The sequence below is a fragment of the Panthera uncia genome, chromosome B4 (assembly GCF_023721935.1).
Source record: "Panthera uncia isolate 11264 chromosome B4, Puncia_PCG_1.0, whole genome shotgun sequence".
In the NCBI taxonomy this organism is placed as follows: Eukaryota; Metazoa; Chordata; class Mammalia; order Carnivora; family Felidae; genus Panthera; species Panthera uncia.
Window position 1 is genome coordinate 57,616,809 of NC_064809.1, and position 26,094 is coordinate 57,642,902.

At 35.5% G+C, this 26,094-nt stretch overlaps 1 protein-coding gene and 1 pseudogene across 1 annotated transcript in view; both read left to right on the forward strand.

Annotated features, from left to right (window-relative positions):
* The window catches only part of RASSF8 (Ras association domain family member 8), a 122,697-nt gene that overhangs the window by 38,995 nt on the left and 57,608 nt on the right, over nucleotides 1–26,094 (forward strand). The window lies entirely within an intron of this gene.
* LOC125920179 (SIN3-HDAC complex-associated factor-like) lies at nucleotides 4,417–14,693 on the forward strand (annotated as a pseudogene).

Below are 26,094 nucleotides of genomic sequence, written 5' to 3' on the forward strand. Positions count from 1 at the left end.
TTAGCCCTGCTATTTGTCATGTGATCTAAAGAAGAAAAGTATAAGGAATAAAATGTATTATGTAGTCTAACTTACTACAGTTCTCTCCATAATTATGTTACCACTTAAATTTTAGGTTTAGCTTTCATCACTGATGAAGCTATTCTGTAAATCTTTCTTTTATTTACATTAATTATGTTTTGTTTGGGAGGATTTATATATAAATTATAGGAAGAGGAACTATGGTTCAGATTTAATGTTTAGATATTGTGTACACTTGGGTTTGAATGCTTCAGTTATTTTGTTTCTTTTAGAACGCTGGTAGTTATACATGTAGAAGATGTAGGACTTGATTCAACTTTGCAGATAAAGAGTTAATTTTTTGCTATTTCTTCTCAAATGCTTACTATGCTAGGAATTAACAGTCTTTGATTTTTGACTTCAAGTGCAAAAAGATTCCCTTAGCATACTGCCTTGTTTTCTTTTTTCAAATGAAGTTTTATCTGTTTTAAATAAATGAGGGGTTTCTGGATGTGTTATAGTAATACATAAAACTTTTTTGCCCTTGCTGGCTGCTGAAGTAAACCAGTTTACTCATAGAAAGAGGGTATCTGAGTTCCCTAAGCCTTTCTGAATGTAGCATCTTTCTGGCAACAAAACCAGCTTTGAATTTTCAGTATTGCTACACTGTGAAACTACCTTAAATATTTTTTTATGGAGTGACTTTAAATTTTTAATGTCTTGCAATCAGACTATTTCTACTAAATTACATTTTCTCCACAATGATGTAGTTTCTCGTGAGCCATTATTCTTTTAGGGAATGATAGAGAATAATTCACATTTTATTTATCACAAGGCATCTTTCCTAGGTTTTAACTTTGAGGCTGTGTAAGAAGAAACTTTAAAACTCATATTTTATGTAAAAAAGACAGATTATGTAAAACAGAATAAGACATTACAGATAATTTATTTGCTTCTCTTTCTGTTCCAGATAAGACTGCATTCTTCTCCCATCCCCCTTTTCTGGTACCTTCCTGGAAAAAGCATTAATGGAGGGAAAAGAATGATAAACAGGACTTAGCTCTATAATCTTCTTTCAAAACTGCCCTGTAAATAATTTCCTATAGTTTCTGTAATGAAGCTTATGGTGGTAATATTTTGTGCCTCTGCTAGTGGGGAATAGTTTCAAAATACCCTCAACATTTTACATTTTAAGCTGTGTGTGTGTGTGTGTGTGTGTGTGTGTGTGTGTGTGTGTTCATGTTTTCAGGTTAGGTTTTCTGTCCCACGTAGATTTAGTGGAATTTATTTTTTATATGCTTATACTTGGTTTTAACGGTTTAGGTGGGGGCATTTCTAAATAAAACTTGTTAAAGAGATGTTTATTGTTGTTACAGGTAATTTATGCACGCAGAGTTTAGGAGACTTGAAATGATCTTTTGGGAAAAAAAAAAAAACTTGGTAGAAGAAGGGGGGACATTTTCTGTAATTTAAGTTGTCATAGTAACTTGCATCAAGACCGATACTTGGAATCCAGGCCTGAAGAATTTCAGTGACAATAAACATTCCAGTTGCATTCATCATTTTTTTCCCCTCTGAGAAAAGAGCCATCAATTGTGATCTAATTATTCGCTTTCTGTTTTTAGAAGATGAGTAGCAGCTTGCATTTTTTAACACTTTGAAACTTCCCTGGTAGAGTAGAAATGAAAAGTTAGCTGTTTATATTTAAACTTGGCATTTTCTGGTAATGTATCTCAAACTAACCATTTCGGATGACAAGATAGGTTCAATATAATGGTTACTTAATGAAATATGAAAAGAAAAAGAGAAGTTGATGAGGATTTGAACACATTGCCACACACATTTGTTAACATGCAAATTTTAATATTAAGAGTATTGGAAAATGGTTTTCATGGAACTCTGATCTAGGAATGTTAGGATTTTCCTAATATCAGATTTTTAATATATTTATGGCATCTTGTATTCTTAAGCATGAATGTATTTAAATAAAAAGGAGGAGATACCATTTTTATTAGCAGAATAAGTTTACTTTGAGAAATTTGTATCCAGGCATTATTGTTAGATATGCTGTCTTTCACAAAGGACGGTACAATGTTGTTTTTAAAGAGAAAGCTTTTGGGGCGCCTGGGTGGCTCAGTCGGTTAAGCAGCCGACTTCAGCTCAGGTCACGATCTCGCGGTCCGTGAGTTCGAGCCCCGTGTTGGGCTCTGTGCTGACTGCTCAGAGCCTGGAGCCTGTTTCAGATTCTGTGTCTCCCTCTCTCTCTGACCCTCCCCCGTTCATGCTCTGTCTCTCTCTGTCTCAAAAATAAATAAACATTAAAATAAATAAATAAATAAATAAATAAATAAATAAAGAGAAAGCTTTTTTAGGTTTTGCTTCACTCTTGCCTTCTGCAAGATACTGATGACTAACCGACCCATAATTTAGAGTTAGAAACATTCTCCTTAAGCAAGGAACATTAGGAGAAATAAGGAGATAAAGGTGTATGTGTCCATTCATTTTAGGAAACTTGGAAAATAAATGGGAAGAGTTTGTAGCTAGTCTAATAGTAAAAAATAATATACAAAATTAGCAGCTGTTGAATATAACTGTAGTCATCTGTAGATAAAAGTGGTAATACTTTTGTAGAAACTTTTCCACATATGTATGAGAATCTGAATCAAATGGGCAATCTTTTAAAAAACATAAATCAACAAAATTGAGTTTTAAAAATATAAGGTAGATGTAGAAAACCTAAATAAACCTACATAATTTACTGGAAATTGTGAAGGAAAATATAATCACCTATTATCTCACTGTTTAGAGATATTTACTGTACGTATTTTATGGAAAGTATCTGAAGTTATGTGCTATAAACAAATTAAGGATCAAGTTATCAATAGCCAAAATACTAGTAATGGTGAAACACACAATTTTATCTCCTATTAGAATTAGCAGCTTACTTGCTGTCATCATTACTATCTAAAATAGCTCTGAAATATTTAGCCAGTATATTAAGAACAGAAAAAGAGAATTATTGAAAAGGACAGAATTATTTGTAGATAATAAAAAATGCCCAAGATATTTAATATAGTAAAATTCCATTATAAATAATGTAAATATCATGATTTATATAGTAGTAATAACCGGTACAAAAATAGAGAAAAAAGAGTCTGTTCATAGTAGCAACAAAAATTTATGCTGGAGATTAAACTTTGTAAGAAATGCGAATGGCCATGGGCGGGAAACTATTAAACTTTATTCTGAAGATGCAGAGACTCAATGTATCTGAAATTCTAGAAAAGAGGCTTTTAGCAAAGCATTAGTTCTCATATATTTAAAACAATTGCTCATTTAAAAAAAAGTAATACAGTTAAGTTTAAAACGTATAGAAAGGTATAAAATGAAAAACAAGATTCCTTTCTTCCTCATTGTGTTTCTTCTATCTAAAGGAACCATTGTTAACAGTTTCTTGGGTATCTTTGCAGAAAATGTGCATACAACATTTATTTATGCCTTTTTAAACTTACAGCAATAAGTAATAGTGTGTGTGTGTGTGTGTGTGTGTGTGTGTGTGTGTGTGTGTGTATTACACGAGATTCTTTACAGGTTGACTTCTTAATTACCAGAATAATCTTAAAGGCAGATATTATTATCACACTGCTCATTGAATTGGTGGGAGTTCAGTAAATATGGTTAGTGTGCATTCTTCCATTTGGCTGAGTTTATAAAAATAAGGTTAGTATGGAATTACCTGGTATACTCGAGACTCTGATGGAGTCTACTTCTGATTGCACCTATGACTATCATTCTCTGTGATCTGGTTTCTATCCCTACAAATTGAAATGGTGCCTATATCTGCCTGAATGTGGTAGAAAGAATACAAAAATTAAACAGGGCCAAAATACAAAATCATTTTTTGTTCTTAAGGTATTACTAAGATAATACTCAAGAAATAATGATACCATAACACTTTTTTTCTTTTAAGTTTATTTATTTATTTTGAGAGAGAGAGAGTGCGCAGGAGCATGAGCAGGGGAGGGGCAGAGGCTTGGAACTGTGAGATCATGACTCCAACCCTTAACCAACTGCTACCCAGTCATCCTCCATAACACTCTTTCTAATTTTACAAAGGCAATTCCTTTTATATAAAGCAGACCTCATGAAAGTTATAAAGTAGAATAGGATGGAGTCCATATTTTCTGCTGTCAGGAATATATAGTCTCACCAACTTAAGCAGGTTCACACCAGATGGGAAAAACATAGTTTTTAGTTTTTATTGCTAAGCGATACCATGTTATAGCAATTCTTGAACTCTTGAACTTGCACGCTCTCTCTCTTTCCCTCTTCCTTTCTCTCACATTTTAGCCAGGGTATACTTGGCTCCTTAGAAATTTAGGGAAACTTGTCTTAAATCTCCAGTTTCAAAGCTTATAAAAGTGTCCCCATGATCTTGATAGGTCTCAAGGCTTCGTGTCTCCAGTGAGAATCCCCTCATCTGTCTTTGACTTGACTCTGTGGATAGTCTTCATTTTGTCCAGGGTTAAGCCTTTCTTTTTTAGTGGATTCTCTGAGAACACAGCACAACACAACACATGCACACCACTTAGTAGAACCTACCAAAGATCTGGGACTTAGAGGAAAGAGATTCACATTGTGGGAAGGGCAATCTTGATAGTCTTCCTAGACTCTGGCTTCAACCTCATCCCTTCTTAAGATGCCTCAAAAACCTACAAAAACTGCCACGTGTCATCTGGACTCATCTGTCAGGGTACAAGTCAGCTTATCCCATTATTAATTGTGTGACCTTGACTGATTAGTCTTTAAAATCCAGTTTTCTTACTCGGATGTTAGGTAAGATTAAGTTATGCAGTTGATCCTTAATGTGCTGTGTTTAGGGGTGCCAGCCCCCATGCAGTTGAAAATCCACATATAACTTCTGACTTCTCCAGAACTACTGGGAGCCTTGATAACATAAACAATCAACACACATTTTGTATTTTATATGTGTTATCTGCTATATTTGTACAATAAAGTAAGCTAAAGTAAATGTTAAGAAAATCCTAAGGAAGAGAAAATGCATTTATATAGTACTATACTGTATTTACTGGGAAAAAAAATACACATAAAAGTGGACCCACACAGTTCAAACTTGTGTTGTTCAAGGGTTAACTGTGAATGTAAAGGTCTCAGCATGTACAAAATTCAGTGTATTATAATTATCACCAATTTTATTGAAAGAGTACTGTTTTCCCCAAATGCTTCGATCTTGTTTCAGACTTAGGCTAGATATATTTTTATATAAGCAGATGTTCACCCTTCTGTACTTATGGAAACTATGTAATTGTTCAAACCAGACACTTTGGAGACTGAAACGTGGCATTATTGTTAATTATGCTGGGATAACCATGTAAACTGTAAACCAGGATGAGTGGTCACTCAGCATGCCTCATTTGTGGTGCATGCTCAGAGAACACAGGTCATTGTCATTGAGTGAGACAATGAGGATATAGGACAAGTGAGGTCACATTCATCTTTTTGAGCTTTAGTTCCTTACTCATTAAACTGAGATTAACAATAACTAGCTCACAGGGTGACTAGAAAGATTAAATGAAGTTGTAGTCTGATAAAACATTGTATATATGTGGAAATTGGACACCTGTTAATTCCCTTCTGTGTCTCTGCAAATTACCTTAGTTGTGCTGATGGGTAAGTTTGTGTATAGCTGTGTTATTAGGTACTTAACCTTGATGTATCTTTATAGTTCATTCCACTGGACATTGTAGGTGGTAGTCATAACCAAGTGCACATGTGGTTCCTCAGTTTCCTGGTGAGAGTTGGTCTATATTGCTTCAATTAATCACTTTTTAACACTGAAAGCATGAATTGTAGTGTTCAGGAACCACACCCACTTTCCCTATAAATTCTCCTGTGGTATGCTTTTTTCTTATGTGCTTTCCTATTTTTTGGATGAACATAATCTAAATAGGGGGATTTTTTTCTTAAATGTTTCAGGTATGAATATTTATTTGCATTTAATACATGGTGAGAATCAAAGGCACTTGTTTTTGCACATCAGTTGTAGAGATGTATTTCTTCCTTGGGAAAAAAAATCTAGCCGAAACCTTAAAAATTAATAGTATAATTGGTAATATACATACCAAGTTTGATTTTCTTATCATTTACAAATAAATTTTAATAACACAAAACTGGAAGAAGTAATAGATAGACCTCAAGGTTTGGGCCTTTTGCAAAATGATCACAGCATTTTCACCATTATTTTTCATAGTTGTTGTCTTCATTAGCAAATCCATATTCAGACTTGGTGGTATTTCCCGGTCTTTAGGCTTACAGAGAGTCTGTGGAGGACAGACAGGTGGTAAATGATTTTAGTCCTGTCATAAATTACACTTTTGTGGAATGAAGAAGGTGCTATGGGAGCACATGGAAAGTACTTTGTGCAAAGGTTTAGGAAGGCTGTTTGTGGCTACCATTTAAGTTAAGTGTTTAAAGGTAAGTAGGTCTTTAAGGAGTGGGGAGAAAGCCTTTGAAAATGGCCTGGGAAATAGCATATGCAAAGCCTAGAAAGGCATATAAGGAGCATGATGTGTTTGGGAATTAATAAGTATAGCTAGGTGTGAATACGAATGTGGATGCCAAGGAGATGATCAATTTAAAAAAAAGGAATTCTTATTCTAAATGATAGCCCTTTTCTAGGGCTCTGGGCTTTATTGTAATTGAAAGAATCAATATTGTAAGTAGATAAAGTTCTAGTTGGAAAAGTAGTAGAAGTGTTAATGACTTAGAACAACCTAAACTATAGCTGTCTCTGTAAGGAGAAAAATTACTTTCTTTATTCTTGATGGTTTTTCTATAATCTCAAGAAATTAAATATTTACAATATCCTCATTCTTCAAAAGGATATTGCTACTTTAAAATATTCCCACTTAAAAAAAATTAGATATAAATAGATAACATTAAAATCTATATATACTGGTTCCAGCCAGTTAGCTTAACATTCCATTCATTTTGTTAACATTTTATTCTGTGAGCTGCTCTGTAGCCACCAGACAATTTTGGTGTGCAAATTCTTTGCAGATTTTGCCTTGTCAAAATGTGAATTGGGTGAGGGATGAAATGATTAAAAGTGCTATTTTTTTTTGTACAGCAAATAATGCTTTCAGAAAAAAACATGCTGATATTAACTGCCATTTCTATTCCATTTTGCTCCTGAGAATTGTTTGAATGTATACTCTCCATCTTTTTATTATATCAAGAAGTAGAAACATAATGACATTTACTATTAACAAAATAGTAATTTCATGTAGTAATATTTACACTCTCATGTGAGAAATAAAATAATGTCATATGAGTGACTATTTTAACTCTAGTACCATCTTGCCTGCTTCATTTTGTATTTTCCCTGTGCTACACTATAGCATATACATAAAATCTTTATTTTTTCTTGGAAAGCACTCTGAACATTCAGATTTGAGCTTGAAGAAACCAAGACCCAGTTGGAGACTGATTTGCTCCCTTTAGACATCTCCTCTGGAGCAGAAACTCTTCTCATCATCTTTGTAATCTCAGTGCCTAGCCAATAAATAAAGATCTGTCAAATAGGTGGATACATCTCTTACAACACACCTCATTTGATTCCTGGTCAGTCCATGTTCTTTGTACATTGGTACCTCCCCCATCTGTTTTCCCTCTCGCAAAGTGGATTTACATAGCAGCATTCCTTAGGTTTCAAATTATGTATTTATGCATGATTGTTGGCTGTCATAACCCCGTCCCCAACTCACAAGAAAGCCAAGCTCATCAACATGTTAGGACAAAGGGGCCGTTTGGACTGAGAATCAATGGATATACCAGAATATTCCTGAATGAATTTAATTTCCACACTCAAGATAGATGGCACTTTGTGCTTTTCAATATGTTGTTCATTTTTTTTTTTTAAGTTTGTTTTGAGAAGAATGAGTTTGAGCTGGGGAGAAGCAGAGAAAGAGGAAGAGAGAGAATCCCAAGCAGGCTCCACACTGTCAGCACAGAGCACAACGTGGGGCTCAGTCCCATGAACTGTGAGATCATGACCTGAGCAGAAATCAAGAGTCAGGTGCTTAGCCTACTGAGCCCCCCAGGTGCCCCATTCATGCTTCTTTTGATGAAATTAGAGAGTCAAGATATTCTGTAGGATCGGAGACTATATTTTTAGAATAGTGTTTCTAAGCAGGAGTAATTTCACCATTGGGGTGTTTAGAAAATTTGTCAGAGCATTGTTGATTATTACAGTGATTGGAAGAATACTGTTGGCATTTAGTCAATGGGTAACAGAGATGCCAGGCATCCTGTAGTGTACAGGACAGTTCCACATATTGATATTAAAATGGCCCCCTCAGTTTCCTATTGAAAAACCACAACTGAGCATAACTTTTTACATGTATACACAAAGCATTTTTGCATTGTCTTAATATATAATGAATTTTCTAGGAATACAACTGTTATGGAAATTAAGGGAAAATCATATTTAATTCAGAAGTTGAAAAAGAATTGTTCTCCAGTTTAATAACCATGTCACAGACAACAGTCCCCTTTGTAGTATTTGAGTTTCCTATCAACGTACCTGCACTTTACATACCTACGTTTACAACTGTGGCATTTATGATATAGACATACCTCAGAGATATTGTAGGTTCAGTTCCAGACCACTGCAGTAAAGCAAACATGACAATTAAGTGAGTGAAATAAATTTTCTGGTTTCCAGTACATATAAAAGTTGTATTTACACTGTAGTCTAATAGTGTGCAATAGCATTATGTCTAAAAAAACAACATACATACCTTAATTAAAAATACTTCCTTGTTAAAAAATACTAACCATCATCAGAGTTTTCAGTGATGATGATGATGCACTTATCACAGATCACCATAACAAAGTAATAATGAAAAAGTTTCAAGTATTCTGAGAATTACCAAAATATGAGAAAAACACACAGTGAGCAAATGCTGTTGAAAAAAAGACTTGCTTGTTGTAGGATTGCCACAAGCCTTCAATTTGTAAAAAACACAATATCTGCAAAGTGCAGTAAAGCAAAGCACAATCAAACAAGGTAGGCCTGTAAAGGTGTGAGCATCTAGCTACTTCATTGAGTCTTGTCATTTACATAGTTAAGTTCATATCTCTCTGCTATAAATTATTTTTCTTTTATTTCTTTCTGGCTTCTTTGTTGAGAATAGCCTATTTGGGGGTAGAGGAAACACAAGTGTAGAAGCAGGGAGACTCATGAGGAGGTTTTTGCAGTTAGGTGAGCAATTATGGTAACATAGACAAAGATAGAGCCAATAGGGTTTCCTGGCAGATTAGATGATGGCTTGTGAGATAGAGAAATCAAGGATAACCGTAGGCATTTGGGCTTAAGCAACCAGATGGATACATTCTAATTGCTTTGAACTGAGATGAATATGGGTGCAACAGATTGGGTGGGGGGTGGTAAGATTAAGAGTTCTTTTAAGACATGTTGAGTTTGAGCTAGAAAGGCAGTTGAGGAGGAGGGAGCGGTTGGAAGGGGGACGCTGGCTTGGCATGCACTCCAGACCTCGGGAACGTTATTGTGCGTAGAATGGCTCATTTTGGAAGACTATTGCCCAGAAGAAAAGATGTTTGGTTTTCACAAGCCAAAGATGTACCGAAGTATAGAGGGCTGCTGTATTTGCAGAGCTAAGTCCTCCAGTTCTCAATTCACTGACAGTAAATGCTATGGAAAGGACTTCCAGAGCTGTTTTGGGTTGCATGAGACTTGTTCAGGAGACATCTGTAATGCCTGTGTCCTGTTTTTGAAAAGATGGAAGAAACTGCCAGCAGGATAAAAAAAAAACACAAAAAAACAAAAAACTGGAATCGTGGTAGATGCAAGGGCAGGACCTAGTCTGAAGACAGCAATGAAACCAAAGACAGTGAAAACTCTATCTGGAAACAGGATAAAAAGTAACCAGATCAGTAAACTACAGAAGGAATTTAAACATCACAGTTCTGATGCTCACGGTACCACCTCAAGTGCCTCCCCAGCTCAGTCTCCTTGTTATAGTAACCAGTCAGATGATGGCTCAGATACAGAGACGGCTCCTGGCTCTAATAGAATGCCAGTGTTTTCCTTTTTAGATCTCACATACTAGAAAAGACAGAAAATATGTTGTGGGATTATCTATAAAGGCCGTTTTGGAGAAGTCCTCATTGACACACATCTATTCAAGCCTTGCTGCAGCAATAAGAAAGCAGCTGCTGAGAAGCCGGAGGAGCAGGGGCCAGAGCCTCTGCCCATCTCCACTCAGGAGTGGTGACTGAGGTTTAGGTAGAAGGGAACAAAATAACGATTTAAATTTTGGAAAGAAAACAAAGCAACAAAACCCTCCTATTTTTAACTTGGATACCTGCTATTCTGCCAAAAGACACTTTCGAGAATAGTTTTGAATGGGTTGTTATTTCTCCTCCAGTTCCACAAACTCTGAAGCCAGTGTCTAGCTTACTAAAAGAAAAAAAGTGTACATAATATTTAAGATGCTAAGTATTTCATAGGAAAGCTGAATGCTGCTGTAAAGTGCTCTTTAAGTCTTTTTTTTTTTTTTTATCCCCTTCTAATGAATGAATCTAGGGGAATTTCAGGGGACAGAGATGGGATTTGTTGTATGATAAACGTATGTAGTTTTAGTCTTTCTATATTGAGAAGCAGTGGTTGGGGCATTTTTAAGATGGCTGGCTATATTTGTTTTCCTTCATGATAATAAATTTGTCATAACTCAGTAACATGGACTTGCCCCAAGAGGTAGTTGTTCATAATTTAAGGTCTTGTCAAGGTTCTGATGATTCAAACCTGTACTACTGAATATTAAGCAGGACACACTAAGCTCTCTGGTACAAATGCCTTGAAGGAGTAGTTTCTAAACATACAGAGAGGTAACTTGAGTGTATATGTTGCATCCTCTGTCACCTCCCTCCATATTCATTTTTGATAAAGATTTTAATCTATATTGAAACTTCTAAAGCAGAATCAAAGCTCCTCTGAGGAAATGACAAGTTTTAGGATGAGCAACCCTAAATGAAGAGAACCAAAGCATTACCACATGGTAGAGATCACATTCTATTAAAAATGTTAAATTATCTTTAAAACTGTACAAGTCTTCAGGATGGCACACACAAAAAAACAAAGGTTAATGCTTCTTAGGGCACATTTCTTAGAGGGCTTGCCTAGTGTGTAAATAATTGACTTTTGTTTGTGTTACATGACTGGTGACTTCACTGAAAATCTGCGCAATTCAGTTTTAGCTCCGGATTACTTCAGTTGACCTTTGTGAAGGTTTTGTCTATGTAGTGGTTGTTTGACTGGTTTTAACCTATTAGGGTTTGGGGTTTTTGGGTTTTTTTTTTCCCACTCTATATTAAAGTAAAATTCTAAAAGAAAAGAGGTGTGTGTTAATGCTGAGTGGGCTGGTTTAGGTTTGACTTCTTTTAGTCAGGCTTTGTGAACATTGAGATGATAGATGATGCATCCGGAACACGGAGCTCTTCAATTCCAAAATCTTCATTTGAAGTCTTTTTACTTGAACCCAAACCAAAGTACTGTCATTGCCTGTTTTCTAAACGTTCAGGAATAACCTATCACTGGTTCAGACTTTTCATAATTAGGGAGGATCATTTGCCTACCTCATAATAACATGACTCAGTGCTTATTTTTAAAACTGGATTTTAAAAATTAGTATAAACAGTAAGGAGTGAGCCACTTTTTACGGGCACCATATAGTTTTATAATTCTTAATCTAAACTTAAAATTTTATATTTCTTCCTTATGGCAAAAACTATAAGCCACCATATGCACAGATTATACTGTGAGTTGGGTTGGCTCTCCCATAGCCTCTGAGGTGAATTACAAGAGTCCCAGCCATTATCATCTTCCTCCTGTTGTTCTGAAATTTTTTTTTTGTACATTTTGCCACAGTATTGGTGATAGAATATACTGTAATATGGATCATCTCTACTTCTGTATTTATTTATTTATTACTAGACCTCAACCACAGCCTTCTTCTTCCCCTTCCACCTCTTTGCCTGTAGGATGTACTGTATATAGTCATGCACTTTGTATTAATATATTATAAATCTACAAATCTGTTTTGTACTTATAATCAAAACTTTTACTAGGGTACTGAATAAATTTAGTCTAACTATAAAAAAAAGACATGTTGAGTTTGAGATGTCTACCACTCAGTAGCAACACTAAGTAGGCATCTGAATGTGAGACTGAAGTTCAGAGAGGAGTGTGAGCTCGAAATTTTATGGGAATTGTCAAGTATATGGTATTTCAAGTTATGATCAAATTGAGTGAAATCACCAAGGGAGTGAATATAAATGGAAAAGATCCATGATTGAGATTTGAAATTCTCAAAAGCATAGAGAAGAGATTGAGAAGGAACACCAACGAGATTGGAGGAAAAGCAAAAGAGTGCAGCTGTTCTGGAAGCCAAATGAAGAAAGTGTATAAGGACGAGAGAGTGATTAATTGACTCTTAGATTTAGCCATGAGCTAAACATGATGGGTGACCATGGTTTTGGTGGAGTGATGGGAGTTAAGAGCCTGACAGGAATGAGCTCAATGGAGATGGAAGGTGAGAATATGAAAAGGGATCAAGAAATGGAGGATAGCTGGTAGGGGAAGTGGGATCAGAAAAAAAATTTTTTGTTTTTGTTTTAAGATGGGTAATATAGCTACTTACGTATTCTCTGATTGACAATAAAAATTGAAGAAGATAGTGATGATGCTGGAGCTGATATAAGGGGGCTGACATGCTGCTTAGCCATGGGATGCCTATGGCTGCACCACTAGTTGTCCAAGCATCTGGTATGACATAGCTCTGGAATAGTCAATTAATACATAATAGATTTTGAGGCCCTGGGATCATCTTCTCACTCTCTAGTGTTTCTTCATTTTTTTTGTTTAGTAAAGTTGATCAGGCACCAGACAAAGGTTTAGGCTTTAACCAGACACTAAATTAGAAATTAGTGGGAAATTAGAAGGGAAGGCAGAACCAATTCCTTCTCAAAAAGCATCTGAGAGCAGCTTAAGTTTTTCCTTCTTGTCCACTGGGACCACCTTAACCATTTTGACTTGTGGGTAAATGGCACAGGGATTTTAGAATAAGGAAAGTGAGTCACCTATGAGGGCACAGGCTGAGGAGGCACTCACTTTTAGAGTCATGCAAGTATAATGTTGGCACTTGAGAATGATGCCTCCTTACATTTTGCACCCTACACACTTTGCTTGCTACATGCCCCCTAATTCCCCTGGTCCTGAGAATGGGCACTGTGGTTCATTTAAGGAATAATAGGAAAACTCTTTCCCTAATTATCTCTTCTTATATTACCAAATGGAGATTTATGTGCTTTAGTTAGTCTGATACTCCTCTCTCTCCTCAATATCTGGTTGACTTTGCCAACTAACAAACATGAGGAATACTTGGTAAAGAAGAAAAGAAATGCTTCTTTTCTGCAAAAGAAAAATTAGTGATGAGACAGAGTAGAGAATGATTGGTTGGAGTCTTTAGGCCAACAACTTGAAGGACTTTTAGATACCAAAAAGGCTGGAGAAAAGGAACTGGGGGATAGAAGGGAGAATCCATTCTGTTTGTGAAGACAAAAATAGAAACTGTTCCACTTTAGCTTAGTACATTTGTCATTTTTAAGAGTTTTAAGGGCCCTGGTACCATCTTGTCCTTCCATCTTTGGAATCCAAGGTGATAGGTTATCACTTAACCTTGTTAGTCCTAAGAATTGACTTTCTTGTTCTGCCCAGTGCAGATCTGAGAAAGATCTTCTAAGGTCATCTGAGGAATTATCCATCTTTGTATCTCAGAAACCAAAAAAAGACTTACAGTAACATCTGCAGAACCCAGAGAATTCTCAAGGCTTTGTGTCATGTGATCTTGTGTTTGTCCCCTCTGAGGGAGCCATAGCGGTAAAGATACAATAGAGAATCACGGACCATCTTGACCTTACTATATGAGTTGACAGATTCTCATATGAGGAGCATTTAGGACCAAATGTGTAGAGATGGTGCAGATGTGCTTGTGTACAAAATGAGAGTCAACTGAAGGAATGGTGGGGAGAGATGTATACAGACAGCTCTTAGGAGCTTCCACTAAGAAGTGTGGGAATGGGAAAAGCCAATTGAATTTACAAGTGAGAAAGTTTTCTTCATTTTAAAGTGGTCACCATGAAAACTGGAATGGCAAGAAGTCCATGACTAATTACGAATGAAATAAAAGATAACTGATTAATGATCCTATTATTTTAAATCTTGAGATATTTCACTACAAAATTAAACCTTTATAAGTTGCAGCCACATATGAGTGAATCTGGGAGCAATACTATCAGATGACAGAAGTTTTTATTGCAGTTTCTTTTGGGATGAGGCCTGATGCTGGTTTAGCTTGTGTTATTTCCATATCTGAGAACTGACAGTCATGTGCCCATGGAAAGAAGTCCTCACTGAAGATAGTAGACATTTGACTTTACTCAGTGTTACATAATCAGGAGGTCCTTTGAGAATTTCCCCAGAACTGATTTTCCAAAAAATTAGTCAAGTATTTCCCAGAAAAACTTTCCTCTTTTTCATGAGCAATATCATTTTTGTTAGTAGTGCTTACTCTTCTAGGCCCTTGCCTCCTCTTCACGTCCAGTCCCAAAAACAGCTGAGTAAGTAAATGTGAGGACATAATTAATTAACTGATAGAGACTAACTCATCAACTTGTTTAAATCTAGTGTCTTTAAAGCTTTTGTTGTCATATGTTTGGCAAATAGTAGACCTTTAGTAAATGCTTTTTTGAAACCGTTAAGTATAATATATATTCTGCTTAATTATTTATTTTATTAGATTGTAGGGTATATTAGTCCATGGTTTGAGTTCTGGTTGCATACTGCCTGGATTCAGATCCTGGCCTTACTCCTAATGAGGTGTGTGATCTTGGGCAAGTTTTGTAACTTCTCTGTGCCATGATTTCCTCTTATAAAAAGTGGGGATAATAATAGTGCCTACCTTTTAAGATTATTATGAGAACTAAATAAATTGATACATTCAGAGCACTTAGAATAGTTCCTGGCGTATGGTAAGTACTTAAAAAATATTACGAATGATTTTAACAAAAGCTGTCAGACATTTAATATTTAAAAAGTGAGAAAACCGAGTCTCTACTTCTTCCCCAAATAACACTGTAGCCGGCAATGAATACTTGAAAGTTGGTTGCTTGAATACTAGATAATCCTTTTTTCAGTGGCTGTAAACAGCTTCCTGTGTTTCTGAAGGTGGAGGAATAGAAGTCATCTTTCCATCTGGCCTCATGTCAATACATCATTCTTGACACACTCTTGACACTGTGTTCACATATTGTTTACACTTTTGCTAATCACAAAAGTGCGTTGAGTTTTTAAAAAATTTGTGAGTACTATGATTAGTATCCAGATTTGTTTTCTGTTGAGTATTCTGTGTCTATGATGTTTCCTTCCAGGTGAATTTTAAGAGTGGTACAGTTTGTTCCATCTTTGTGCTTTGTCCACCCAAATTTATAGAATCAAAATACAGGAAGGTATATCTCCCAACATGTAAAAAAAAAAAATGGTGAGATTTCCATGTAGGCAGCAGCATGATATCCACAGGGTTCTTTGTTGATCCAGGCTCATAGTCAGGGGGTTGGGCAGTTCTGCTCAATAGAGGGGGCAGAGTTCTCTTCATGTGGTGTGCCCACAGGACTTCCCTCCCAGCTTCTCTCGTTTGCAGTAATCCAAGTCTGTTTTATAAACACATGGAAAAATGTGGCTTCTCTGCTGATAGCCACCTGCTGGGACAGCACTTTGGTGTTCATAAAACACTTTTAAATAGGTGAATTTAGGGTGATGCTCACAGCAGACTAATGTGAAAAATATTCTTATAGGTATTCTACAGCTGAAAAAAAAAAATGAGCCTGCGTGAGTTTAAAAGGGCGTTCACTTAAAATATAAGTGAACCCAGGTCTGCTGACTCCTTAAATCCTGTGTCTTCCCATTTTATTGCTTTCTGATCAGAGTCACTCAGGCTCAGCAAAATCATGTAATAGGAATAATAGCTGAGACTGTTCATTAGAAATCATAATCATAGAATTAGAATTTCAAATACTGTAAGATTTGACACTGTATTTAGCTGTTGAAAACTTTACTTTTTATAAAATAAAAGGCCCCAGTTTCTTTTTAGTTATATTATTCATTCTTTCTGGTTATGTATTCTTCCTGCTTATGCATTTTCTAACTAGCTTTAAATTTTTAAAGGTATTTTTTTCGTTATATGTATCCTTTGTCATTAAAGTAGATTTCATGTTGATAGAAGTCTTTTTTCTTTCAATGTGGCTGGGGTTGAGTAGGCCTAGATTAAGAGTTTTTCTGAAATTCTTAGAAGAGTGTAATTACCAGTTCTTATCCTGTACTTGATAGGTAGGTGAGTGGTCTCAAGAAGAATAAAATGGTTCTATTTTTGTAACCATTATTTTTCTAAACCTCATTCTGAGTAAATGGCGCTTTTCTGTATTGTCGGGACAAACCTCAGACCTGTAGCATTGGTTTGAAGAATAGGAGAGTGTGGGCCTTCCTTGTTTCATGGGGTTGTGTTCGTGTCCCCTGCCTGAGCGGCCAGTGCTGCAGATGCAGCCACAGCTGGCTGGTGCCATGTGTCCAGTGGCTTGCTGAGCAAAAGCTCGCTCACTATGACAAGCAGGTTTGGGCAGAGAACTGCCTATTTCAAGATCATGTTCAATGATCAGTCGCTGATGAGTTCTGAAAGACCCTAACTCCTATAGTAATACCAATAGCTATTTTTATTAAGTAATTGCTGCATGCCAGGTTGTATTTAAGTCTTCATGTTCATTGTTATTTAGCTCTGACAAATTTAAGGATTATTATTTCCACTTTAACATTTATTTATTTTTGAGACAGAGAGAGACAGAGCATGAACGGGGGAGGGGCAGAGAGAGAGGGAGACACAGCATCGGAAGCAGGCTCCAGGCTCTGAGCCATCAGCCCAGAGCCCGATGCGGGGCTCGAACTCACGGACCATGAGATCGTGACCTGAGCTGAAGTCGGACGCTCAACCGACTGAGCCACCCAGGCGCCCCTATTATTTCCACTTTAGAGCCAAGGAGCTAGTAATTTGTCTCAAGTCATATAGCTAATAAGTGGTAGGGTCAGGATTTGAATTCAGTGCTGCCTGACCACTAAAATGTGTTCTTAACCAGCAACTTCCATATGAAGGATGATGAAATATGTCATATGTGTATACATGTGCCCATGGCAGACATGATTAATTGCACATGGTATGTGTTCATGCTGAGCTGATAATCCTTTCTAGCAATTGTTACATTCTTGGCTTCTGTAGTCAAACAATCAGACTTTTAATAGGCAAGGTAAAATATACATGCTATCTTTAACTCTAAATGTGTCTTTTATTAGCTTTCTCTGAAATTTCAGTGGTGTGTTGAAATTGGGCCAATTTGCTTTTGGGAAATAATAAATAAGGTGAACTATTGCTTTGTTTGATAGGAAGAACAAATATGCAATATTTTTCTATGGAAGACTTCATTGGTGTGGACAGTTGAATTGAATTTAGGATAACTTTCATTTTAAATAGCATATAAAAGTCATCTCCATGTCAGAAAAATTTTAAGGCAAGTTGATTTTACTTATTTATAATATTTATTTATTTGAAAATTTTTTAGAATGGATATTTGAAATAAACAAATTTTGACGGTGGTCATAGAGTTTGTTATAATGAAATTAGATTTTTTATACAGTCAGCAGGAAATTAATTTGAAACTCTGTGTATGGCTGTAGTTATGGAAATAAAAAGCTGTTAGGATTACAGCTTTATTTACTTACTTACCTTTCTTATATACTTATTTATTTATAGTCCTTTTTTCTTTCAGACCTTACTACTACTTCAACTCAAGATAGTATTTTTTTAATTTCACATATGATCAAATAGGCATTCCAGTGTGTCTTTTGACTCCTTGATATGAGGGACTCCCCTCCCTGCAGTATTGTTGAAGAGCATCTTAGGACAAGATTCAGGGTTGGCATGTTTAAGCCAAAGACCAGTAATACCTGCTATAATAAATTGTCATTCCTGTCTGCTCCTTACTGTTCACATTTCTAGAAAATGTGTTCTTCATTTTTCTCCTCTGAAATAGTGGCACAAAACTGAAAAATAGAAAATAATTGATATCAAAATATTTTTCCAGCAAAGAGACTGAGGTATAATTTAATCCAAATTAATATGTGAAGCCATGGAAAATTCTTTATCTTTTGTGTGTATCTTTAAAGTTAAGTAACCTTATACTTTAAGTTACTTATCTCCATTTACAAAGAAATGAAAATTTTCCTTGCTTATTTTTATAGTGATGTTAGGAGAAGAAAATATATAATACTGAAGAGACTGGACAGTCTGTTATTGTGTTGTGAGAAATGCTGACTTGAGTGTGATTTTTGGAAAAATAAATGAAATTAAGAGAAATAACTCAATAGTGTTTCTTTAGAAACTCTCCTTGTTCTCAATAACACGTTTCTGTTTTTTCTTTATTGATAAGGTCCTAGTTATTCATACTTTAAAAACAGAAGACAGTACTTCTCTATAACGCTGTGACCACAGACCCCGCTAACTCTGACTAATGGTTACTTTGAAGTGCTGGTGGCTAGTTGAAGTTGATAATTTGTTACCAAATTACTATTATCTTTATTTTCATCCTGTATTTTGCCTGTCAAGCAGTCATATTCTCCAAAATTGGAGAGTCAGAACCTTCAACTAAAGAGTTTGTTTAACTAGAGTCAGGAAGGGCCTGTTTTCCCTTGAAACACATGGGACATTCATTCATTTTCATTTGTTTTAAACTTAAAAATCTGGAAGTTATTAAGGGTTGCTTATGGAGTTTTTTGTTTGTTTGTTTGCTTGATTGGTTGGTTGGTTAGAGGTTTTGGTTTTGGGTTATCTAATGACTCTCCCTGGTTTTAAAGTCTAACTGGTGCTTTTTCTTTCCTTCATGTATAGTGTTCCTTTAGATTAAGAATTTGTTTCTCCCTAACCTAAGATTTTAAGATCTCCCAAATCCATGGCCCGGATTTTTATTGTAATATTACCTTAATTAATCTACATATTATTGCTATTTATTCTAGAAAATAACAATTTTCTAAGGAAGAAGGAAGTTTTTTTATGTATTAATATTTTATTGAGGCATAATTGATACATAATGTATTAGTTTCAGGCATACAGCATAATAATTCTGTATTTGTATGTATCGTGAAACAATTACCACAATAAGTTTAGTTAAAATCATTCCCATAACACAGTTAAAAATTTTTTTTTCTTACGATAAGGAACCTTTAAGATCTATTGTCTAAGCCACTTTCAAATATGCAATATAATATTATTAACTGTAGTCACTATGGTGTACATTACCTCCCCATGACTTATTTTATAACCAAAAATGTGTACTTTTTGAGCCCTTTAGCACATTTCACCCACCCCACACCCTGCCTCCTGCCTCTGTCAGCTACCCATCATTTCTCAGTATCTGTGAGCTTTTTTTCTTGATGATGTTGTTGTTGTTGTTTTAAATTCCACATATGAATCAAATCATACAGTATTTGTTTCTCTAACTTATTTCACTTAGCATAATGCCCTCAAGGTCCATCCATCTTGTTGCAAATAACATTTCATTCTTTTATGTTTTATTTTATATTTGAGAGAGAGAGAGCATGAGCAGGGGAAGGGCAGAGAGACAGAGAGACAGAATCTGAAGCAGGTTCCAGGCTCAAAGCTGTCAGCATAGAGCCTGATGCGAGACTCAAACTCACAAGCAGTGAGATGACATGAGCCAAAGTTGGACGCTTAACCAACTGAGCCACCCAGGCACCCCACATTTCATTCTTTTTTATGGCTGAACAATATTCTGTTATGTATATGTCACCGTGTGTGTGTGTGTGTGTGTGTGTGTGTGTGTGTGACATTTTCTTTATTCATTCTTACATTGATGGAGAGCACTTAGGTTGTTTCCATATCTTGGTTATTGTAAATAATACTGCAGTGAACATGGGGATACATGTATCTTTTTTAGTTAGTGTTTTTGTTTTCTTTGGGTAAATACCCAGAAATAGTATTACTGAATCATATGGTAACTCCATTTTTAATTTTTTGAGGATCACTTATACTGTTTTCCATAGATACTGTTTTCCATAGTGGCTGCACCAGCTTACATTCCTACCAGCAGTGCACAAGAGTTACCTTTCTCCACATCCTTGCTAACACTTGTTATTTCTTGACTTTCTGATGATAGCTATTCTAACATGAGTGAGGTGATAGCTCGTTGTGGGGTTTTTGTTTAATTTTTTAATTTATTTTGAAGGAGAGAAAGAGCAAGGTAGGGGAAAGTAAGAGAGAGAATCCCAGGCAGGCTCCACACTGTCAGGACAGCCTGATGTGGGGCTCGATCCCACGAACTCTGAGATCATGACCTGATCCAAAATCAAGTGTCGATGCTTAACCAACTAAAGTACCCAGACGCCACCCCCATTGTGGTTTTCATTTTCAATTACCTGATTATTGATGATGTTGAGTGTCTTTTCATGTATCTGTTGGCTGTCTGTATGTCTTGTTTGGAAAAATGCCTGTTCAGATCATCTGCACATTTTTTAATCCAATTGTATTTTTGCTGTTGAGTTTTATGAGCTCTTTATATATTTTGGATATTAGTCCCTTATCAGATAAATGATTTGCAGATATTTTCTCCTATGCAGTAGGTTGCCTTTTCATTTTATTGATGGTTTCCTTTGCTTCACAGAAGCTTTTTAGTTTGAGCTAGTCCCGCTTGTTAATTTTTGCTTTTGTTACCTTTGTTTTTGGAGTCAGATCCAGAAAAATCATCTCTAAGAGCACTGTCAAGGAGCTTACCGCCTATATTTCTTCTAGGAGTTTTATGGTTTCACGTCTTCCATTCAAATTTTTTTTTCTTGAAAAATTTTTTTAATGTTTATTTATTTTTGAGAAAGAGACAGAGACAGGACACAAGTGTGTGTGTGTGTGGGGGGGGGGTACAGAGAGAGGGAGACACAGAATCCTAAGCAGGCTCCAGGCTCCCAGCTGTCAGCACAGAGCCTGACGTGGGGCTTGAACTCATGAACCGTGAGAATATGACCTGAGCCAAAGTCAGACACTCAACTGACTGAGCCACCCGGGCGCCCCTTCCATTCAAGTTTTTAATCCATTTTGAAGGTTTGTTTGTTGGTTGGTTGGTTTTGTATAGTGTGAGATATTTAGAGTTCTTTTTTTAATCTATTTTGAGGTTTTTGGGTTTTGGTGTTTTGTTTTGTTTTTTTGTTTTTTTTTTTTTTTTGTGGTATAGTATAAAATATCTTTTGCATGTGACTGTCCAGTCCAGTTTTCCCAACACCATTTATGGAAGAGACTCTCCTTTCCCCATTGTATATTCTTGACTCCTTTGTTAATTGTGGTTAATTGACCACATATGCATTGGTTCAGTTCTGGGCTCTCTTTCCTGTTCCATTGATCCATGTTTCTGTTTTTATTCCAGTACTATACTGTTCTGATTACTGTACCTTTGTAATCTAGTTTGAAATCAGGGAGCATGTCTCTAGCTTTGTTCTTTCTCAAGATTGCTTTGGCTATTTGGGATCTTTTTTGTTTTCAGACAAGTTTTAGGATTGTTCTATTTCTGTGAAAAATGCCATTGGTATTTTGATAGGGATTGCATTGAATTAATAGATCATTTTGGGTAGTATGGTCATTTTGACAATATTCTTCCAATCCACGAATATAGAATGTCTTTCCATCTATTTGTCTTTAATTTTTGTTATCAGTGTCTTAAAGTTTTCAGTATACATATATTCCCCTCCTTGGTTAAACTTATTCTTAGGTATTTTATTCCTTTTGACACAATTGTAAATGGGATTGGTTTCTTAATTTCTCTTTCTGATAGTTCATTATAGGAGGGATCTTTTTTATTGATGTTGTTATCTAAATATAAGGACCTATGAGAAAGAGCTTTATAAATAAATTTTAAAGTTCTGTACAGTTTTTATTTTGAGTGAGAAAGTTGTTTTTAGGTAGTTATAAAATATAAAAAATAATTTTCAGAATTTAAGTTGCTTATAAAGTTGTTTGCTGACAGTTGTCTATGTCAGCCCATTTAAAAGGTGTGAAAATATTTTCTTCTTCCCCTTTTTCTTCATGCTATTTGATTTGTATTTGTCCTTTTTCATAAATGTTCATTTGTATTTTTTTACTTACTTTAACATGACAGGATAGATAATTAAAATGTTATCTGAAGTTCACTCATTAGTTGAACTAATTCCCTTTTAAAGACCTTTCCTTTTTCTTTTCATTTCTAGTGATTTGTAAAATTGACTTGATTCTTTATTTCTCTGCTATGCACAAACCAGGCAAGTTTTCTTTTTTTATGCAAGCTTTGGCTTCACAGTTTTAGTATTTTCAACTGGAATGTTTCCCCTATAGATACATAATAGTAAATGAGAACATTCTTACTTGTTTTTCTCTGGTTTTTCATATGGGAGTTAAATTCCATATAGGATTAGGTAAGTAAAGTATTTTAACAGAAAAGCTTTTTTCTGATTGTTTTTGTCTTTATTATATCAGTATTGTTCATTGTTACTAAGTGTATTTATTCTAAGGTACACAAAGAAGAATTAGAAAAATAGTGCTTTCCATTGCTGAACAAATCTGGGCCCAGTCAAGAGAGAGGAATGATATGGTCCTTTGAACAGTGAAAATTTAATAGAGGACTGTAAATATGGCAGGGAATATGAAGTGAGAGATTGATACGAGGTAAAGAGAATTCTGTGGAATATAGGAATAGCAGATATAATAAGATCTTAATAGCCACTACCCTAAAACTGAGATTGAGTATCCAAAGAAGAGGCCCCATGGGACTGAGATTCAGAGTTTGTTGCACAAGGCCTGGCTGTGGCTCTCTGCAGAAAAGTCAGTGTGGTGCCTTGTTGATGGAACTTACCCAGAATCCAACCCCCCTGGAACTTGCTGAGGATGCGTCTTACCACAGGCACTCTGGTATAAAATCACCCAAAGCCAGTGCTGGGAAAGCTGCTGGTTCTGCTGACCTCTCTACACTTGTAGGATCTGGGCACTGGGGGAGCTACCAGGAAACAAAACCCTTTCCTCTTGCCTTCTCTAGTGTGTCTCTCCAGTGCCCTCTCTTGACAAAATTCCACGTGGTGCGGTTGTCCAAGAAAACCTACTTAAGGCGCCAGATCCATTTTCAGAGTGGGCCAAAGGGAAGAATTTAGAGCTGAGAGTCAATAACTTAATAACCAACACAACCTGCAAGATCATGACAAAAAACATTTTCTCTTTCCCATGTCTGTGAGATAGCCTGATGTCATTTCTACTAAAATGTAAGAGGCATGTGAATTGTCAGGCATATTAGTTTACTTAACGTCTAGTGAAATGTATTATTCCTTTATAATTAGTGCATATCTGCTCCTTAAGAATTTGTCACTATAAAAGCTAATTTTTATTATTTTTTAAAAAGCATTGTTTCATTTCATCATGCTTCTGACCCATATTCATTACACTATAAACATCCACATAAATGTTATACAGGGGTTGGCAGCCACCTGTGAAGAATTTATTCTTGATTAAAAGTATTTTTGAAATAGCTGTAGAAGCTTGTTATTTGCTTAACAAATCCATTTTTTAATTTTAAAATTCTTGACGTTACTAACTAGATTGAAATTTTATGACATTCTGCTTTAATATTATTTACAAACAAAACTTATGAGCTAAAAACAAAAACAAAAACAAACTAGACTAAAAACAAGAAAAGAGGACACCTGGCTGGCTCATTTGGAGGAGCATGTGATTCTCAGGGTCATGAATTTGAGCCCCAGGTGGGGTATAGATATTACTAAAAAAATAAATAATAATAAAACTAAAAAAAAAAATTTATAAAACCAAATATGGATCCCAGCATTAGTAGCCAAAGAGAGAACATGATTTTAATTTCTTAGAGAATATTAAAAATGTATGCAAACTAAACACTTAAAATTATTTGAAACTTGAAATTACTGACCAGAAATTATGTAGGTCCTGTGGGAGAAGTAGCAGAAAGTATCTGTAGGTAAAACTGTGTTGCCCTGGTTGTAAACATGCCACTTCCAGAGGAAAAGTGATATTGAATGGATACGGGGCTAAGTCAAGGATATTGATCTACCCTGTCAGAAGAGCCTTTCACTGCATTTGGAAAATTCAGTCTGGCCCCAGACCTGATGACTAATGTTGGCCCCTGTGTAATCAGTTACATAGAATAACTAGTTCATGTGTGGCTTCAGTAGATACGTCCAAATTTGCTCAATAAGCCTTCTCAAGAGTTGACCTCAACTCTGGTGAACCTGGAGCTGTCTACATCATGGTAGAGACCGTTGTCTTCTACCTGGCTTAGTTTGGTCATAGCGGTAGTGTGCTATCATTGAAACATTTATAGGAGGTGGCTTGGGGTAGACTGCACAAAGACAGCTGGAGGGCTGGACTGCAGTTGTCATAACTATCCACTGGTGAATGTCTCCAGTAAGACCAGCATGTCTGCTTGTCAAAATTGGTTACAGATTACAGTGTACCAGCATTATTCTTTTAAAATAATCTTAATATAATTTAATATATATTTAAATAATTAAACATAATAAGATTATATAATTAAAATAATTTTAATAACAAAAACATGCCCTATCAGCATATTTTATTTTTAAAAATAAGAGGTAACTGTCTCAGTTTCAGTGAATAATAATTATGAGTGAGTTCAGGAATACTACTGATACTTAGAAAATATGGCCATTAAAAATAAGACTTTTTGGTGTATAATACACTAATACAGAAAAAATTTTTAAAAGAAGAATTACAAATACCATTTGAGAAGTTGCAAATTATGAGGAAGTATATATTTCCCAAATTGCCTTCCCTAATGGGTACAGTACCCATCAGCACGTGAAGTATGAAATTCTGTATTAAAGAAAAATGTCTCATTACTTTGTACTCATAACTCCTGGTAATAGCTTTGGTGCACCAAAATCCAAACTTTTTACCTCCTAGAGTAGACTAAATAAATAATATAAATGGTCTTCATGCCTCATTGATGTAGACGAGTGTATGTGTGTGTGTATTTTTAAATTGAGTTTATAAGATATTTTGAATTGTAAAAACATTCCTGAATGTAGGAAAAGATTTATCATTTTGCAGAAGGGCAATGAGTTATTGTTCTTTTAAAGGAATGTTTGGATGAGGTATAAATCTACTGATTATCTTAATGCCACATTTTTAACTTTGATGTTTTAGAGAATTCTCTTATAAGAGGGAATTTAATTTTCTAGATATCCATTGTTTGAAAATGTTTTTTAAATTATATCTTTGAAAGTGCCTCAGGGCTGTAAGCTTAAAATTTGCAGCTTTATGACATTTGTCTAAGATGTAACAGGAAGAAAACGAACATAAGAATCTCACTTGTCACCTTACATGATAAGAGTGAATATTCCCTTAAATGACAAAAGAAATAAGTATGTTAAATCTTTTTCCTGGATTATCTGGGAGGGCCCTAATGCAATAATATAAGAGAGAGGCAGAGGGAGTTTTTGAGACAGAAGATGATGAAGCAGTGGGACCACGGAGGCAGAGAGATTGGAGTGATGTGGTCACAAGCCAAGGAATGCCTGGAGCATTCCAGAAGCTTGAAGAAGCAAAGAAAGAATTCTGTACTAGAACCAGTGATGTATGCATGGCCCTATTGATACTTTGATTTTGGTGCAAAATCAAAACTGAGTTTTGGATTTCTGGCCCCCAGAACTGTGCGAGAACAGTTTTTGTTCTTTCATACCAAGCAGTTTGTGGTAATATGTTATAGCAGTTCCAGGAAACTAATTCACTTAGTGTATGGACTGAATCTTTGTTTCTCCCTAAAATTCTTATGTTGAATTAATTACTAACTCCAATGTGATGATGATATCTGGAGGTGGAA